Genomic DNA, 5682 nt, shown 5'->3' with positions numbered 1-5682 from the left:
CGCGAAAATTCACGGTTTTTCTTCCGCGAGAGGCACGGTTGTGCTTTAGCGAGAGTCACGGTCATGCCTTTCGGAAACAAAAAACGCGTTTTCTGTTTTTTTTTCTTTCGCGAGTCATTGTTTTACTTCCACGAGAGGCGATTGTGCTTTCGCGAGGGTCACGGCCGTGCCTCTCGGAAAGGAAAAAACGAAACGCATTTTCTGTTTTTTTTCTTTCGCGAGAGTCACGGTTTTACTTCCACGAGAGGCACGATTGTGCTTTTGCGAGAGTCACGGCCGTGCCTCTCGGAAAGGGAAAAACGAAACGCGTTTTCTGTTTTTTTTTCTTTCGCGAGAGTCACGATTTTGCTTCCGCGAGAGGCACGATTGTGCTTTCGCGAGAGTCACGGCCGTGCCTCTCGGAAAAGGAAAAAAAATACGCATTTTCTGTTTTTTTTTCATTCGCGAGAGTCACGATTTTGCTTCGCCAGCGGCACGGTTGTGCTTTCGCGAGAGTCACGGGCATGCCTCTTTCGGAAAGGGAAAAACGCGTTTTCTGTTTTTTTCCTTCTACGAGAGTCACGGTTTTGCTTCCACGAGAGGCACGGTTGTGATTTGGCGAAAGGCATGGGCATGCCTCTTTCAGAAAAGGAAAAAAACAGTGTTCCCGGTTTGGTTTTTTCGTCCGGTTTTTTTCATGAAAAAAAAGTTCGTCAAAATCTATCAACATGGGATCTAGTTTTAAAAATCTCGACGCGAGGAATCCAATGGTGAAAACGGTTTGAGATTTGGACGCCCGGTTTAAGATATAAAACGTTTTGAATAAACGGATCTACGGAAAAAAGGAAAAACTCCCAGGTTGCGACAAGTGGTGCGCTGCATGTGTGCCACTTGCCGTGACCTAGAAAGGTGGAGTGTTCTTTGCAACGAGTACTCCTTAATTAGTGATTTCGCCCCACCAGGGCACGATCGATCTAAGAGCATGGTTAATAATAATGAAAATGTTAACGCCCACAAGTGTGGGCGTTTGCACATCGCCCACACGCCTCCAACACCACTCATTTTGCCACGTATGAATAAATGACATCAGCAGATTTTTTTTTGGTTTTCGGCTTAAAAATGTTGTATCTCCTAAATAAAAAAGCGAACTAAAAATCCGTTTTCACCATTAAATCCGTCTCGACGAGATCTTCAAAACTAGACCCCATGTTGATATGTTTCGACGATTTTTTTTTTGCCCAGAAGTTGCCATGATGTTTACACTGCAGTTGCCATAGGGCTTAAACTAAAGTTGCCATGTGGCAATTTTAGTTTGTAGATCATGGCAATTTTAGTATTTTGATGATGGCAACTCCAGTACTTTGACCATGAAAATTATTTTTTGTATGAACCATGGCAATTTTATGTGCATGTATCATGGCAATTTTAGTTTATGGTTCATGGCAAGTCTAGTTTCTTAATTCCCCGTTTTATAAATGTCAAAATTTACTTTTAAATGTAGAAGAAAATAGCTGAAACATATCATGGCAACTTCAGTGTAAACATCATGGCAATTCATATGCAATAGACATGGCAACTTTTAATCAAAAAAAATTTATCAAAACATATCAACATGGGATCTAGTTTCGAAGATCTCATCGCGAGGGATTTAATGGTGAAAACGGATCTTCAATCGGATTTTTCGTTTAAGAGATAAAACATTTTAAAAACTGAAAATCAAAAAGATTCCTACATGCATGCATGCGATGACGTGGCAATCTGTTTGCATTAGAGACGTGTGGTGCGTCTCCCTTCCTGCCACACGTGTGGCAGTTAGCAGCGTCCAATAATAAAGCCTGCTGCTGGCTATATATATGTCCATGCCACATCACATAAAGTCTTCATAAAAGCCCACTAATACAATAGATTGACTGTAAGCGAGCTAATACTATTTAATGTTTGCATGTAAAGGGAGGTAAGGATGCCCACTTGATTGGGGGAAACGTAAGGGAGGCTAGTTCACACTGCTGCATGCGGGTTGCTTTTGTTGGTTCTCGCACTGTAGTGGGCGATAGCTGGAGCGCCCGCTGCCTCCTTTTTCGTTCCTTCTCACTCCTCCAACAGTGATTTTTGCTGACGTGGTATTCCTTATAGCCAGCTGACTAGACCTATTGTACTTGCTCTAACCCGGAGACGTAACGTATGTAGCTCTGTAGGCACCAGGAAACGTTCCACACTCACGGCCGCCCCCGACCTAACTCACATCACGCACGATCGATCTCTAGAGTTCAGACTCCAGCGCTCGCGCCGCCATCCGCCGCCCCGGCGTCGTCCACCGGCCGCCTCCGCCCCTCCCACTCTCCTTCTCCCGGGCTCCCGCCCACCGCCCTCCTGTGCGTCGTTCATCCGTGTCGAGCGCCATCCTCTGCTGGCTACTTGATTGCAGCATCTTGGCAGTTATTTTTCTTTTGATGATTTCCCGGTTTTCCCTCATGCTTTCTACTTGTAGTCATGTACCATGTTCTACAATGTTAATGTGAACTGAAATTTAATTGAAATAATGTATGTGTGTGTATCAGTGTATCTATATAGTCATATATGTAGGGTGTTGTTGAACTTAAACTGATGTAGGTGCAATTTCATTTCATATATTGTAGAAAAGGAAGAAGAGTTTTTTCTCACCGATGTCGGCAAGAGGGGTTTCTAAAATATCCTTTCAGATGGAGGGAATCAAGCTCAATCGTATAGATCACACAGAGGGATTTTACCGATGAAGTCAATTTCATAATTTTTTTCTAGACCGAAAAATAACTACCATCATATGTAATATGCGCTACACACTACAAAACATGGATACAATTGTATGAGTTTAAATTACCTCTACAATTGCTATCAAGATGAAAAAATATTAATAATTTTACTGGAAGAGAACTTACCTGCTAATGTTTTTCAACGTATAAGATTGTGCAATACCGAAGTAAATATCTCGTTTGGCGCTTAAACGATAGATTGATATTTAGTGTGTTTGGGAGCACTTCCCAGCTGATATGGTCCCTCAAATATATAAAAAAAGTCGAGTTTCATCTTGCTTGTCCGGTGGCAGCTCCCAATTTGTCATGTTTTTGCTTGTTTTGCAACATTTACCATGTCCAACATATCCTGATCATGTGTGTCAATTGCACCAGGATTTGTAACTTGCACATCAGCCTCATTAACAATTTCACTAGGTACGTTGAGAACTTGTAGCAACTTGCTTAAAATGAATTAATCTTAATGGTGTTTGGCGGCGCTTTTCTCTTCATAGCTGTTGAATTGCAATCTCACAATTAGTTATATTGGATAAGTTGGACATAGGAAAATTTTGCATCATAAATAAGAACTCATACAAGATACTCCCTCTGTAAAAAAAATATAAGAACGGTTATAGATCACTAAAGTAGTGATCTAATTGCTCTTATATTTCTCTACGGAGGGAGTATTTGCATCACAATTACAATAAATTTTGGGGCACATACAAGATAGAAATTCTTCATAGAATCGTAGCATCACAATCACTCAATCAAAACAAGTAAACAACAAAATCTGATGTATAAGTTCAACAAGGATACAAGATGACGATGGGGATTAGTAGATGCATGGTATGATGTACTGATGTGTTAAACCACTTAAACCGTGGGTTCTTGACTAATTCCCGTTGGTTGGATCCAGAAGATTTGACAAATGATTGCGTCGCGTCGTCGCCGTGTGAATTGGATTGGCAGCAGCAGGGCAGGGAGAGCGAGCAGAGGCGGCCGGGCAGGCGAGGGCACAGAACGGCGGCGGCTAATTTCCGCGTGCTAATCCAGGTACAGGCTAATCACATGAGAACGCAACATCAGGCCTGGAGAGTAGAGTCGATCGTGCAACCTGGCCGCTTGTGGGCTTCACATAGGCCTTTTCCTTTTTTCTAAATTAACGTTGAAATAGGGGGGCCAAGTACGTACAAATCTGGGGAATACGTGCGTTCGCATCGCTAATTACCTAGCATCGCTCGATTGTTAGGGGCGGCCAGGCCCCTGCTCGCCCCCTTTGTCTCCGCCACTGTTGATGAAGTTATGTGAGGCATTGATGAAGCGAACCACTGATTTGATACTCTTTTTTATCACATGTGTTCTTTGTAGTTTTTGTCATGTTTTATTGATTTTGTTGTATCGTTAAGCATTGAGTTTAAATTTATTTTTTTCGTGCAACTGGGCCATATTATTTTGTGTGGGGTATCTTTGGTGGTAGCTGAAACGCTTATGGCCGTTAAGTTTTTCCCTTGCGGTGAAATTTTTTTTTTGGGCCTGGGGCTTGCTCTAATCCTGCCTCCGCCACTGCTAACACATACACACACATGCACAGCCAGGTCATATATATCTGACAGTCACCATTTCACATGTAGATGACAGAACACATAACGAAAAAACTAACCGGAGAAAAGTAACCATCTCAATGTCTTGTACTAGTGTCAAATTTCTTTCTTATATTATGGGACCGAGGGAGTAGATGATAGTCAGGTAGATCTTCAAGGGATACTAGAACATAAGCCAGCACAGGGCCTTCTGCAGTTCAGGAAGAGGAAGAAAACATCATCCATTAACAAGCAACTTTGTCCAGGAACCCAGCCAAGCCGGAGAGGGAGAGAGAGAGAGAGAGAGAGAGGGCCTTGTCTAGCTCAGCAGGAGGATGCATTGGCAGTTCCAGGGATATCTTCAGGCTAGAGCAGACCTGGCGACGCGGCGTGACAGTGGGCAGAAGCGCACGGCAGCAAGCAGCTGGGAGACTAGTGTGTTCAGCTGTGGCCGGGCTGGCACGGCGAGCGGAGGCTGGAGCGGCCAGCGGTGCCGGGGTGGCGCGGCGCACGGAGGACTGAGAAGCCAGTGGTGACCGGGGCAACGTGACGTGCGGAGGCTGGAATGCAGGGGGCAAGCAGCGGCGGCAGTTGGTGGTTCGGGATGGCTGGGAAGAAAGGTTGAGGGTTGGGATGCAGTTTTTTAAGCTACGGCTCACTGTATATATGTGTGCCAGTTATAAATTACGTCTACTCTTTAGAACGTAGGCCGGCTTTTCGAATATTGTAGTTTCTTAAAATATTTCTTCTTGTAAGCCGACCTTTCGAATATTGTAGTTCATTAAAATATTGTTGTATTAGAAAACATGCATTTGTCTGATTATTGCATTGTGCATTTCTTTGGTATTAGGTTTAATATCATTTTCTTAAAAATGTTCTGCTTAATATCAAGGGATTTCTATTGTCATGCCCCAGGTTGCTATGTATTGCTCAGTTTTGCCCCACGGAGCAAATATCTCTCACTTTTCTCCTCATCTATTTGGCCCACACTAAAAAATGCTCAAAAGGGAGCCTTGCCGTTGGGTCAAACTATTTGACCATTACCTGACCAGATACCGACTTGTGGGACACCCCATGGCCCACCTGTTAGTGTCAGGTTTATTGGGATAAAAATTGTGGCATAATCTACCGCCCGTGGGAGTCAAACTCGAGAACCACCGTTGAATACGCATCGTACGAGCCATCTGAGCTGTGTGCGTGTGTGTGCATATGGCCAGAGCCTCATCCTTTTGACCTGGCATTGTCTACATGACAGAAGGTCCCACGATTCAGTGAACCAGGAAAGATAGATCGTGGCGGTGGTAAACAAAGCGATTCAGAGATTCAAAGATAGCACATTCGGATAAACTTAA

This window comes from Triticum urartu, chromosome 7A (genome assembly GCF_056163025.1).
Source record: "Triticum urartu cultivar PI428250 chromosome 7A, HENAU_Tu73, whole genome shotgun sequence".
In the NCBI taxonomy this organism is placed as follows: domain Eukaryota; kingdom Viridiplantae; phylum Streptophyta; class Magnoliopsida; order Poales; family Poaceae; genus Triticum; species Triticum urartu.
This window is presented reverse-complemented; position numbering follows the sequence as displayed.